Genomic DNA, 15,165 nt, shown 5'->3' on the forward strand with positions numbered 1-15,165 from the left:
CTAGATTTGGTGTTGCTGAGGGATGGAAACCAAGAATATCCATTTTTATTTTTATTTTATTTATTATTTATTTATTTTATAAAAGGGTTTTAAGATTTTATTTATTTATTTGACAGACATCGCAAGTAGGCAGAGAGTCAGGCAGGGGGGGCGGGGGAAGCAGGCTCCCTGCTCAGTAGAGATCCCGATGCGGGGCTCGATCCCAGGACCCTGGGATCATGATCTGAGCTGAAGGCAGTGGCTTTAACCCACTGAGCCACCCAGGCACCCCAAGAATATCCATTTTTAGCCAGGTCTCCCATGTGGTTCTTTTCTATCGCTAAGCACAAGAACCACATACTAAGGACAGAACTGGGGCCAATGATGTAAGACCGACACCATCCAGAGCGGACCAGTATCGACTATAGGAAGTGGCAGGGGAATGCAACTAGCCGTGACCCAGTGATCTGTATTCTTTCTAGTCTACCATGTTGCTTATGGGCCACACCAACTCAGCAGGACCCATGGTGTCTGAGGACTTGATGAGAGAAGATAAAGAGGTGCGAGAAGGTAAAATGCTGGCTATGAGCATCCCAGCACCACGGTGTACCTCTCCCTCTACTTCACCAAACTTCCAGTCGCTCTGAAAGGGAGCAGCCACTGCAAGCAGCAGAGAACACTCTACTTAATCACAAGTCCATCAGTGCACCAAGAACACCGGTTTAGAAATATTCTACATCTCTTCAAGTCTGTAGAATCAAGAGAAACATATATATATCTGCACTGAAAGAAAAGACTTGGCCCCATTAAAAAGAAAAGAAAACAAAACAAACTCCACAGTTGCAGAAAAAGAAAAAACTGAGTAGAAATGGCTTCCCATTGGGGCGCCTGGGTGGCTCAGTGGGTTAAGCCTCTGCCTTCAGCTCAGGTCATGATCTCAGGGTCCTGGGATCGAGCCCCACATTGGGTGGGGAGCCTACTTCTCCCTCTGTCTCTGCTATCTCTATATCCGCTGCTTTGCCTACCTGTGATCTCTCTCTCTGTCAAATAAATAAATAAAATCTTAAAAAAAAAAAAGAAAAAAAGAAATGGCTTCCCATTCTGTCCACCGACACCCCACAGCCACCTTTCAAAAGGACATATTTAATACAAAATTTAGGTATGGGACCTTTGGCTCTTAATGAAAAGTGAATCATGTGGGAAAGAGGTACTGAGAGGCACTGATGGGCACATATTAGAAAGGTTTGAAATAATGCATTTTTGCGATTAAAGGGGACATAAGGAGGGAAAATGGGGAAGACGGTAATCACAAGACAGAGTAGAGAGTGATGTTAGGAGTCCCTGGGCAGCAATGTCTGGAGATCAGTGATGTCCTGCTGCTCCCCAGGTCTGATCACATTTAGATCTGTACTCTGGTGATACATGGGAACCCAGGAAGGAAAGACTCCAGAAGCTTTACTACAGCAGGCTTCATCCCAAGAGGCTCTCAACTGAGACTGTCTATGTGGCTATCATCATAACAAGCCTATCCAATGGAAGTTTCCAGAATACTTACCCCCAGAATCTTCCATATTTCTTAAAACATTTCTTGTCAACATTCCAAAAGCCCTGCAAGAAGAAACAAAACATATCACTAATCTAAATGTACTGAGCCCTACCTCTAATGGGGACAAAAATAACTCAGCTCTCATGAAATGTAAGGCTTATTACATCTCACTGGCAGTTAGAGAGAAGTTCTTGCTCACAGGCATCTTACCAGAAAGGAGAGAAAGTAGAGGAGATATTGAAACAGAGAATTTCAAGTCCCTCTTAAATCTTAAATATTGTAAATACTGAACATCTTACCCTGCCTGTGAGGACTGTGTAACCCCTATCTTTCTGACATTTTTGGCTTGTGCATGAGTTTTCTCTAAAACTCAGAACACTCTGAATTATCACCTCCAGGGCCATGTGGGAAAACTGGAGCTGAGGGAAAGTGGCCTGCATCCTCTGATGCAGTAACCCCCAGTTACCACTCTGTTCACTGATCTCATGAGCCCTACTAGAATTCCAAGGGATTTAGAAAATTAAGACACCAGAGATCTCTTATAGTCTAGCAGATTTACAGAAGTCTGAGACATGTTTGTTGAGTGAGAAAGTGAGTGATGAATGAATGAATGAAAGGTGGACTCACCTTCCGGTCATCTACCTCAACACGGGGAAGAGGGCATGGTCCCACTACTTCACGAAGGACAGAGCAAGTTAAAACACTTGCTTGTGTCCACAGTAGTGAAACTGTGGAAGGAGCCAAAATGTCTATCAACAGATTAATGGATGAAGAAGATGTGGTTCATATATACAATGGAATATTACTCAACCATCAGAAAGGATGAATACCTACCATCTGCACTGGCATGCTTGGAACTGGAGGGGATTATGCTAAGTGAAATAAGTCAAGGAGAGAAAGACGATTATCATATGGTTTCACTCATATGCGGAACTTAAGGAATAGGGTGGACGACCACAGGGGAAGGGAGGGAAAATTGAATGTGAAGAAATCAGAGAAGGAGACAAACCATGAGAGACTCTGGACTGGGGGAAACAAACTGAAGGTTACAGAAGGGAGGCGGGTGGGAGGATGGGGTAACCAGGTGATGGGTATTGAGGAGGGCACGTGTCATGATGAGCACTGGATGTTATATGCAACTAAGGAATTGTAAGGAACACTACATCAAAAACTAATGATGTCAACTATATGATGACTAACTGAACATAATAATAAAATAATAGAAATTTAAAAAATTAATTAAAAAATAAAACACTTGCTCTGTGTTTTCACTTTTGTCACTGAAAAGAAAAACAACACTCCCTCTTGCTAAGTTTTGTTGTGATATTCAATGTTTTAACTACACAAAGGAAGGTCTCAGATATGTGGGTCTTAGGTGTATCTACTAAGTAGTTGATCTGGGAAAAGTGGAAAGGAAATTACTGTTTTGGAGGGGAAAAGTCCAGGAGTTCTTAGGCAGTTTTGGACACTGTGAGCCTCAGAGGGGAGGAGTGGGATTTGAGAAACAAGCCTCAGGTCTGTGGGATAGGAACTCTATAGCAGACAGCAGCCTGCACGTGAGACTACCTGTTGGCCTTGGACATGAGCTCCTAAACTTCTGTCCAGAGGCCCACCCTCACGTGAGGCATTCAGACCTAGATTAGCCACAATGGCTCCACTAGCATTCAGTGTGTGTGTCAGATAGCACATTCCATTGAGTTACATTAATTTCTTAATAATTTTCTCAAAGTATCTCCTTTCTAATGATTTTATATGAGTGGTTCTACCATTGTGTGCAGAACAGTCCACATGCAAACTTGTTCAAAAGTTACAATCTGCAGTCAATGGACAAAGCACTATTTACTCTCAGTTATACTCTCTCCCAGCTCAACTCACCCAGAAGGTGCCTCCTTTGAAGATACAGAAATAAAGCAGACAGCTCTGGTTCAACCTCACAAATCCCAAAAGATGTCATGGGTGACAAAGGGAGAATTAGAGCCATGGAAATAACTGCAGGGATTAGCAGTTCTTGAGCGAATTCAAGTATGTGCAAATTCCCCAAAAATGAATCCTGAGCTTCCCAATAACCTGACATTCCAGAGCTACCCAGGAAAATGAAAAGGCTATCCAGAGATTGTGCTATAAACTTAAAAGTCTGACTCTAGGGTACGCAGCTTAATGGACCAGTAGTGTGGACCCCCTTGATGCTCTTCTCCTAATTCCAAATATAATAATGCCTTCCTGGGAATCTGTACCTGCCAGAAACAGCCTCTTCATGATGCTCACAAGATAGAACATCAAGTCCTGTGCTGAATGGGTCAGAGAGCTGGGCAGTCTACTGAGGGAAGCCCTGAGGCTCTAAGCAGCAGATAACAGAGCCCTGGGGTAGACCTGGTCATGTGCTGGGGGGGCCTAAGACACCATTTCTCCAAAGTCTGAAACCTAAGCACTTCCTCCCAAGGAGGAGAGTATTCACTGTGGAATTAAGCTAAGATTCGCAAATACAAGATGCAAAGAGGGAGCTCAAACAACACGCACCTCACGGTAGTCCAGAATATTTCCCACAAAAGGCAGAGGTTTTGGCCCAGGAATTCCCAGCTTCTTAAAAAGTCCATGTGTGGAGGTCCCATATCTATAAAGTGAAAGAGAAGGCCAGGTCACAGGAATGATGTAATAGGTGCTGGGTCTGGCCAGTCACTGATGCAGAAGTGGAACAGGTGAGGGAGGGAGGTAACATGTAGGCAATAAATAATATCAGCAATTCCAACGGCAATAATTAATTCACTCATCATCTCCTTTCCCACCTGCACAGTGAGACCCACAGAAAGTAAGGATGATTAGCTAAGAGCAGCAAAATACCACATGGTCTCAATCCTAGAATGAATGCTTGAGCAATGTGTCCACCCTTGAGAGCTCCTGAAAGTTTCATACCAATTTCTTTCAGAAAATTCACTCACGCCTATTTAGTAAATGACTCTTCCATGATTTTGGAGATTCTCATTCTAGGTGGAAAGGGGAAAAAGTGTTTCTCTCCTCCAATGATGAGATTTTGCTTAATTGTATCCACTCAAGAGCCAAGGGTTACTGAAAGCCTACCATGAAAATGTTCTTATAGTTTCCTCAGAGGTTTTCCTTCCTTGTAGGCCCTGTCGCTCTTTGGGATCTGGTCCTTCATAAATCTATCATCATAGAGAGACTCTGAGCAGCCACAGTATTCTCATTTTATACAATGAAAACCATGTCCAAGGCTCCACTGGCTCATAAAAAAGTGAGATGCTTTCAGCTCTGTCCATCTGTTTTCAGACACTCTGGTTCTCTTGAGCTGCAGAGAAGGGGGACTGAACCATATGTCCCCTTAATGATACAGTATTAAGGAATCAGTGACTAAACAATTCATTTTTGGACCATTCTTCCCTGTGAGACGTCTGGTCTTCCAACCTGTAATATTCATGTGTTCAGCACACTGCCAGACACACTAGCTTTTTTCAAGATGGCCACTCACAAAGCTGTCAGTTTATTGACTCTGTGCATCACCTATCTCAGAAACCCATTACGGATGGTGCCCCTTATGACACAATGGCTTATAATTCATCTTTCATTAGACTGATGAGGAATTTCATAACTTGGTGTTCTGGATCTTTGCAAGCCTTCTTCTTAGGTGTTGGTGAGAGATGGCAGAGTGGAGGAAGAGGAGAGGCTGAGGGAAAAGGCTGCCCAAAACAATTTCAACCATGAACTTGCCAGGTCTAAATGGCTAATCCCATAGTGGCAAATTAGAAACGTATGGACGTATGGTGGGAAAGAATGCTAGGTAGAAATGGTTCAACAAGCCCTGTAGGTGCTTTTAGCTAACAGATAGGGGACCTTCCAAAGTTCAGATACCTCCAATTGATGGCAGATTATGTGTTACAAAACATAAAATGAGTAATGATAAAATGTTCCATAGAATGGAATGAAGACCTTGTCTCTTCATCTCTGGGGTGTAGCCTTTAAGATAGTACAGTTCCAAATATTCTGTAGAAATCCAGCAAACCTTATATTGTGTAACCAAATAAACCCACAAAATGGCCTAAAAGGACATGTGCTTGAGGGACCAGCAGAGAGGGACCACAGTTGGGCTCAGCTGGATGTTTAGTACTTCCTCCAGAGCAGTTCACAGATGCATGAGCACCAAATGCCAGGAGTAGGGTGACGTTGGTTAGTCCCACTTCCATTCCTTCCTGCCATCACGACCCAACACATGGATTTCTGCTTCTGAACATTCAATGTCCTCCATGAACTCCCAAGTGAGGCCAAACAAATGAGCGAATGTGTCAGCAACACTGGTCCCAAGGAAAGATCTGGTTTAGAGGCTAAACTCACATGGCTCCATAAGAAGGCAGAGGGTGGGCTGGGTGAATTTTTCTGATTCTTTCCAGCTTCCTTCTTGGTAGAGTCATGCTGCTGCTGGCACAAACGAAGGGGCTAACAGTGAAGCCACTCCTTTTTATTGCCATTACATAGCATTGCCTGCAGAGGGCGCTGTCTACAGCTACTGACTCCTGGCTACACCAGTGTCAGAATTCTAAGTCTGCACGCAGCTTTGATTGCCTGGTGGTGACGGGATCCAGTGACCGCCCCACTGCCATACAGACAACACACAGTGTAGCTTACATGGTGGTCTTGTCCCCTGGCTTCAAAGAGATGAGATGCTAACCCTGTGGTCCTGTGATGACCTTCTGTAGGACCAGGATCAAGGAGTATCTCTCAGAGGTCTGCTCTGAGGGAGAATATTCTCCCACTCCATACTGAGTACCACCTGGATGCTTCTCACATAAGTATTGGCTCACAGTCTCACTACTCACCTGTGCAGAGAGGTTAAAATAACTTGCTGAGCACATGTATTTAAAAATATACACAGCTTATATCATAGAAGTATGTATGGGTCCACTAAATTCATATTCTCAACATTATTCTAGAAGTTACCTTTATTGTCAGAAAGGCTGAACCACCAGCCCTCTTTTATCCTTTGGAAGAACATGCTGGAAATAGTCTTATCTCAGCAAAAAAATCTATTACTAAATACAATGAAATTAAACCACATCAATTAATCTTAAATGTCATCACACACAAAAATATGTTGCCACAATACCTGGCATTCTGACTTCTGACCTCCTAAACTGTAAGAGAATAAATCAGTGTTTTTCTTTAAAGCCTCTTAATTAATATAATAGGAGAAGATAAAGGGGAGAGAAAGTTGTGGTGGGTGTTAAATCTTAAAATGGGTATTGTTAAATCCAAATAAACAATGTTAGATTGGGGCAATGCTAGATATGGGGGGAAAAATGAAAATGAGGCTTCCATATTCTATGTTGATGTCCTCATGACTTCCTACTCTCAAGAAAGTGCAATTGAGACAGAGGTCAAATGTGATGGGGGGGTCCATCCTTACCCATACTGTGAAACTATGTCTTTTCCCACCCTGCTCCATGATGCCAGGAATCCCACCACTGAAAGGAATTCCTCTGCCAGATGTTTTAATTCCTCCTCCTGTAATATAACATAAAGGAAAAAATAATACCTAAAATCCACACTGGCTTTCAGGGCCTGCCTTTGCAGGCTGCTAGCAGACTTCATATTGGGGGATGGGGGAAGAAATTTCTATACCGGTGCTAACCTTCCCAGAGACTGGAAGGAAAAGGTGAAATGAATACAATTTGAAGATTTCTGCCAAGTCTCCTCAGCTCTAAAGATGCTCACTTAGGGGTAAGGAGTTATGCATATTATAGGGTAGGGGGATGGCTAGGAGAGGGACCCAGAAAAGAGGGAAGAACCCAGACAGAAGAGGGAGGTGAGGCATCTCCAGTCCCCTTGGAAGTCTGGGTACACAGGTGCCTTGAGTACATGGGGCCTGGTGGTGGAGGGAGGGGATCAGGACCACCCAAGTGAAACAGGCCCAGTCTTTCTACATGTCTCCTGCAGCAGACACAGATCAGAAGGTGAAGATAGTGATACAAAGACCCAAGTCACTCGTCTGCCTCCAGAATCTCCACAGCTTGGGAAGCGGGTGAGGACCTCAGAGCACTGGGGCTGTCGATTTTAGTCTGTGTCTGCTGAATTCTGCTGGATTGGTCTAGGTCCGCACTAGTGGCCAATGAGATCATCCCTAGGAGCAAATAATGTCACTCAATCCTGCTCCTACAGAAAAGCGATTGGAGGACGGAGCTACTCCTTCAGCCAGTTTGGGGGAGGTCAATAATAACCCCTATGTGTTCCTAGCATTTCTGAAGCACCCAACACTTATGCAACTTCCCCTTTGTTTTTGTTATTGTTTTTTTTTTAAGATTTTATTTATTTATTTGGCAGACAGAGATCACAAGTAGTAGGCAGAGAGGCAGACAGAGGAGGAAGCAGGCTCCCCGCGGGGCAGAGAGCCCGATGTGGGGCTAGATCCCAGGGCCCTGGGATTATGACCTGAGCCGAAGGCAGAGGCTCTAACCCACTGAGCCACCCAGGCGCCCCAACTTCCCCTTTGTTAACTCTTGATCCTCCAAACAGACTAGGAAAAGGGGGTGGATGCTGATTAGCAACCCAACTCAAAGGTTCTGGAGGCGATGAGCCTGGACAGTTACTCACAGATAGAGGAGGACCAGGCTTGTAGCCAGGAGAAGCCAGGTTTCCATGGAAAAGCTTGGGATCAAGTCCATGGCCACTTTTCCTCTGTGAATTCTCTCTGCTTCCGTTCAGCAATGTGTGCTAGTCCTTGCTGGCCTGTGGGTGCAGAGCTTCCCTTCCCACCAGCCGTGATTCAGTGAGGCTGGACTATATGTAATGAAAAGGGGGTGGGGCTGGACTGCAGTCACTAGCACGCTGCCTCCCTGGTCGCCCCCACCCCGCCCCAGCCATGAGTGTTGGTGAAGCATTGTGGACACTCCCAGATTGACCTTTGAGTTCATATTCTGTCCAAAATCAGTAAACAACTCAGTCAGTGTTATTGGTAATTTCAAAGGTTACAGAAACTCAGGTAGTCACTGTCCTTAAATCTCTAACTTGCCCTTGTCACATGGCTGCCTCTACCTTTAAATACAGGAAATCATTCAAACAAGCTTGGTCTGCACATCTATACCCATGAAGGCTCCTCTGCCTGGAAATGCCACCGTGGCCCTTCCAAGGAACTACTTATCCTTCAAACCCAGCTCTGACAGGATCCCCTGTGTTAGGGTCTTTCCTCACATGCCTCCTTTAACACATAAACCAACCACTTCCTCCTCTGGGGAATTTCTGCCCCTCCTCCCCCCACCCGTGCCCTGCCTTGCCCCAGCCCCAGTTCTGTTATTCAGTTCTCTCTACCCTCTAGCCCCATTATTGGTCTCCACACCTATTGGCCTTAGATAGAGAGCTTCTCAAGGGTGAGTCTGAGTACTGTCAACATTATGTCCTAGTCCCTAGCAATGCTCTGTATACTCAGTGGGCACCTAGAAAGGTTACTTGATTTGAGTTTTTGAAGTGAAATTGTTGGGCTTCTTGTGTGTCCTTTCTTTCTTTTTTTTTTTTTTTAAGCCTTTATTTATTTATTTGACAGACAGAGATTATAAGTAGGCAGAGAGGCAGGCAGAGAGAGAGGAGGAAGCAGGCTCCCTGCTGAGCAGAGAGCCTGATGTGGGGCTCGATCCCAGGACTCTGAGATTATGACCTGAGCCTAAGGCAGAGGCTTTAACCCACTGAGCCACCCAGGTGCCCCTTGTGTGTCCTTTCCATGGAACTTTTTGGACCATGCCACATACCTGCTGGGAAAGATCCAGGGACAGAGGATCTGGAAATTACGCCTGTTCAATATCATCACACAGACCCATGATCTGTGTCTGCATGGCCTGAGAATCTGTGGTTTATGCAGCATACCTCTGGAATCTCTGGGACAATGGAGGTATTAAGAGAGAAGTAGCTCTATGCTTGCATACCACCAGTGGAAAGACATTAAGAAGCTGGAAGCTGATCCCCAGGTAAAGGAGGAGAGAGAGTCTAAGGAATTCTGAAATATTTCCCAGGGCACCATTCAATAGGGTTGTGCTATTATCCCTGTTTACAGAAGTGGAGACTGAGACTCAGTGACTGCATTGGGCTTTCCAACTGCCATTGATCACAACAAGAACATGTTGCGAATAAGCAAACAGGAAGTGAGATTGAAAAGTCTTCTGCATTCTGCAATACTGATATTCAATGTTTGCCCTTCCCTGAGAAGGGTCGCTATGGGAAATAGTGAGACCCAAGTTACACAGCAAGGTTAAAATTCTGTTCCTATTTACATGGCAACCTGCACAGCAGCCTTATCATGGGTCTTCCACATCAAAGGTCCACCTCATCTTAGCAGGGAAGACATATGTTAATCAAGATGATACTAAGGGTATTGTTGCATGGGATCTCCCTCCCTATGTTCCCCAGAAGAGAGCTACAGAGAATATGTGCAAACAAGGAAAGATGTGTGTCATCTGATAATTTTTTTTTTTTTGAGAGAGTGAGCATGAGTTGGGGGAGAGGCAGAGGGACAGATTCTTGAAGGAGACTCCCCACTGACTTCAGAGCCCAGTGTGTGGCTAGACCTGAGCCAAGACCAAAAGTCCGTTGTTCAACCCACTGAGCCACCCAGGCAGTCTCATGATAGTTCTTGACAATTCTGTCACCTAAACACAAAGCTTTTCTTATTTTACTGGAAATTAAGTCTCTGTGGCAACTCATATGCTTTCATCCTTCTCCAAAAGGCAAAGCTATCTATGATGATTTCATAAGTAAGCCTAATATGAACATCTGTAACTCTAGTCACCTGAGGGCCTGCTCCAGCTGGTTGCAATCTAGAGACAGGCTAGTTGCTCCTGAGGACCAAAATGCAGCCAGCACTGAACCAATGCACATGACCTGTCTGCAAAAGGACACTATAGAAGTGTGAGCTTTGTGCCCCATCCTTCCCCAGAAGGGAACACCTGACATGAAGAGACTCACATCCTCAGAGTTGTACAGAAGGTGTTAAGGAAGACATGTGTGTCAGAAGAATACCCCACACACCCCGTGGCTCTCATCTACTCCTTCCTGTACTACTCTCATCATGAAGTCTCCAAACTCTGCTCTAAATTCATGGGGTAAAAACTTATCTAAAATACAGACATTGTTCAGGTTGAAGATAGAGAAACCAACAGATAATTATTGTAGAGCCAAGTGAAAGTACCTATGCGTCCGTCCTCCTCAACAGTGAAGGATTTATCTGTTTTCTCAGTCTCCCTAGATATTGGCCAAAACAGAATCTCAAATACCATTCAGGAAAGCCTTAGGCTCAGGTATCAGTGTAGGTGGGACAGGTTGGGAGAAACCGATGATATAGGAGCTCTGGCTAATATTCCCATCTCTTTCCATCAGGAGCGTGACATCTCTTTCAGAAGTTGCGCCTGATTTCTACTGGCCAACAGAATTGCTCACAGTAAGAGAACCAGTATTTCTCTGGAATGATTTGTGCATTACATCCAAATTTCACAGGTCACTATCTCGAGTGTGCAAAAATGAAAGAAAAGTTAAGTGTCTGTTTTTCCTGTCTCAGGTCCCCATTCTTCTCAGTAAGACCACAGTTGATGTTGCCAATTTCTAGGTGGTATCCACGTTTTGGTGGGTGGACCCTATGCTTGGTGTGGGAGTGGTAAAGGAAGTGAATGGTCTATGGACATTCTTGGCATTGGAGGAGGTGGGCGCTTCTCCCATTGTCATTAGATGTTGGTTGGGCTCTACACCTGCTGTTTTCAGTCTGTGCATCAAGCATTAAATATAAAATAGGGGCGCCTGGGTGGCTCAGTGGGTTAAAGCCTCTGCCTTCGGCTCAGGTCTTGGTTCCAGGGTTCTGGGATCGAGCCCCTCATCGGGTTCCCCGCTCAGCAGGGAGCCTACTTTCCCCACCTCTTTCTCTCTGCCTGCCTCTCTGCCTACTTGTGATCTCTGTCTGTCAAATAAATAAATTTAAAAAATCTTAAAAAAATACATATATATAAATTAGTAAAAATCCTTCCTTTATGAACCCAACACTCTAAAGGGGAGAGACACTTAACAACCACTGAAATATTGAGCTATAAATCAAAATGCCTGCTATAAAATAATGGTATTGGTATACCTGGTGACTTTGCTCACCCAGATATCTGACCCTTGGCAGGCCCTGTAGAAATGTTCACTCAATATGTAAACAGTTCAATTTGTGTCTAAGAGAGGATAAGAATTAAAGAGTAACCCCAAATTATGCAATGTATTTTCTTTAGCAGGAGGAGGAGACGTGAGTTCAAGATTAACTGAGACAGGGGTGCCTGGGTGGCTCAGTGGGTTAAGCCGCTGCCTTCGGCTGGGGTCATGATCCCGGGGTCCTGGGATCGAGCCCCGCATCGGGTTCTCTGCTCGGCGGGGAGCCTGCTTCCTCCTCTCTCTCTGCCTGCCTCTCTGCCTGCTTGTGATCTCTCTCTGTCAAATAAATAAATAAAATCTTAAAAAAAAAAAAAAAAAAAAGATTAACTGAGACATAATTCTGGGGCGCCTGGGTGGCTCAGTGGGTTAGGCCTCTACGTTCAGCTCAGGTCATGATCTCAGGGTCCTGGGATCCAGCCCCCCACCACGCTCTCTGCTCAGCGGGGAGCCTGCTTCCTCCTCTCTCTCTGCCTACTTGTGATCTCTCTCTTTGTCAAATAAATAAATAAGATCTTAAAAAAAAAGAGACATAATTCTGAAGGTCTTCTTTTAGTTTTTTTGACTGTTTGCTTTGATGTGCAGAAGGTTTTCATCTTGATGAAATCCCAATAGTTCATTTTTGGTTTTGTTTCCCTTGCCTCCAGAGACATGTCTAGTAAGAAGTTGCTATGGCCTATTTCAAAGAGGTTGCTGCCTGTGTTCTCATCTAGGATTTTGATGATTTCCTGTCTCATATTTAGGTCTTTCATCCATTTTGATGAAGGTACCCTTCAGAATGGGAGAAGATATTTGCAAATCACATATCTGATAAAGGGTTAGTATCCAAAATCTATAAAGAAGTTACTATGCTAACTGAAATAAGTCAATGAGAGAAAGACAAATACCAATATGATTTCACTCATATGTGGAATTTAAGAAACAAAATAGATGGGGCGCCTGGGTGGCTCAGTGGGTTAAAGCCTCTGCCTTCGGCTTAGGTCATGATCCCAGGGTCCTGGGATTGAGCCCCGCATCGGGCTCTCTGCTCAGCGGGGAGCCTGCTTCCTCCTCTCTCTCTGCCTGTCTCTCTACCTACTTGTGATCTCTATCTGTCAAATGAATAAATAAAAAACAAAATCTTAAAAAAAAAAAAGAAACAAAATAGATGAACATGCGGGGGAAAGACAGAGGCAAACCACAAACTAGACTCTTAACTATAGAGAACAAATTGACAGTTGCTGGAGGGGAGGTGGGCAGGGATGGGTTAAATGAATGGGTGATGGGTATTAAGGGAGGGTACTTGTGATGAGCACTGGGGGTTACATGTAAGTGATGAATCACTAAATTCTCCTCCTGAAACTAATATTATAGTGTATGTTAACTAACTGGAATTTAAATAAGAATTTGAAAAAGAAAGAAACATAATTAAAAGACTGGGAGTTTGCTGGGTATGGATTGTTTACTTTTTCCTTCTTCTTGAGTGTTTTTAACTGGCTCTTTTTACCTCCTGGTCTGTGAGGAGTCCTTGAGCTCGTAAATGTTTAGAGACTTCATTTCCTGGATTCTAACTGGAGCCTGCAGTGTCTGTCCAGCTGTGTAAACACAGGGTGGGCAGTAGGAAACCACACCTCACTTTTCCCTACCCCTGTAGGATCTAAAGCCCCACTACATTGCTACAACTCTTGTTCACCTTCTCCTAGTGTGCAGAATTTGTCTCTGAACAATTTATTAAGTAAAGTGCCTTGTAGGCCAAGAAATGTTATACCCTAAAAAAAACAAAATACAGGAGTAAGGATGGTTCATTCTCTCCTTATCAACACAGTGACTCTACAGAATTCAGTTGAATACCCAACTTTTGTAGCAACATGGATGGGACTAGAAGAGATTATGCTGAGACTTCTAGATAGGGCTGGGACAAGAGAAGAGTGAGAAGTTCCACTTGACCATGAAATTGCCAAAAATATCAGTAATTGGGGATGCAGCAATAGCAGTCCTAAGAGGGAAGTATATAGACATACAGACCTAGTTCAAGAATCAAGAAAAATCTCAAATAAACAACCTAAACTCATACTGAAAGGAGCTAGAAAAAGAACAAAAAATGAAGCTTCAAGCCAGCAGAAGGAAGGAAACAATAAAGATTAGAGCAGGAATAAGTGATATAGAAAATATAAAAGCCAATTGTACAGATCGGTGAAACCAGGAGCTGGTTCTTTGAAAAAATTAATAATATTGATAAACCTCTAGACAGACAGATATATCAAAAAGAAAAGAGAAAGGACCCAAATAAATAAAATCACAAATGAGAGAGAGGAAATAACAACCAATACCACACCAACACAGCAATTATAAAAGAATATTATGAACATCTGGGCTCTTTCCATATGTGGCTATTACGGACATTGCTGCTATAAACTTTGGGGCACAGGTGTCTCTTTGGATCACTATGTTTTTATTCTTTTTTTTTTTAATCTTTTTTTTTTTTTTAAAATTTCAGCGTAACAGTATTCATTGTTTTTGTACCACACCCAGTGCTCCATGCAGTCCGTGCCCTCTCTAATACCCACCACCTGGTTCCCCCAACCTCCCACCCCCCCCACCTCTTCAAACCCTTCAGATTGTTTTTCAGAGTCCATAGTCTCATTGTTCACCTTCCCTTCCAATTACCTCCAACTGCCTTCTCCTATGTTTGTATTCTTTGGGTAAATACCTAGTAGTGCCATTGCTGAGTAGTAGGGTAGCTCTACTTTTTGAGGAACCTCCATCCTGTTCCTGATGTCCATCAACAGATGAATGGATAAAGAAGATGTGGTATATATATATACAATGGGATATTACTCAGCCATCGGAAAATGGAATCTCACCATTTGCAATGACATAGATGGAACTAGAGGGTATTATGCCAAGCGGAGTAAGTCAACCAGAGAAAGACAATTATATGATTTCACTCATATGTGGAATTTAAGAAACAAAACAGAGGATCATAGGGGAAGGGAGGGAAAAATAAAGTAAGACAAAATCAGAGAGGGAGATAAACCATAAGAGACTCTTAACTATAGGAAACAAATGAGGGTTTCTGGAAGGGAGGTTGGTGGGAGAATGGCATAGGCGGGTGATGGGCATTAAGGAGGCATTTGACGTAATGAGCACTGGGTGTTATATACAACTGATGAATCACTAAACTCTACCTCTGTAACTAACAATATGCTATATGTTAATTAATTGAATTTAAAATTTTTTAAAGATTTTATTTATTTATTTGACTGAGAGACACAGAGAGAGGGGGAACACAAGCTGGGGAAGTGGGAGAGGGAGAAGCAGGCTTCCCACTGGGCAGGGAGCCCAATGCAGTACTCAATCCCAGGACCCTGGGATCATGCTTCCTCTCTGCCTGCTGCTTCCCCTGCTTGTGCTCTCTCTCTGACAAATAAATAAATAAGATCTTTAAAAAAATGTATAACATCCATTCTTGATAAACATCTTCAACAAGTTGGTTTAGA

General features: G+C 43.6%; 1 pseudogene; it reads right to left on the minus strand.

The window, feature by feature from the left end:
• Positions 1-15,165, minus strand: part of LOC125090650 (cytochrome P450 3A12-like) — a 45,793-nt pseudogene that overhangs the window by 20,618 nt on the left and 10,010 nt on the right.

The sequence above is a fragment of the Lutra lutra genome, chromosome 18, assembly GCF_902655055.1.
Source record: "Lutra lutra chromosome 18, mLutLut1.2, whole genome shotgun sequence".
NCBI lineage: Eukaryota > Metazoa > Chordata > Mammalia > Carnivora > Mustelidae > Lutra > Lutra lutra.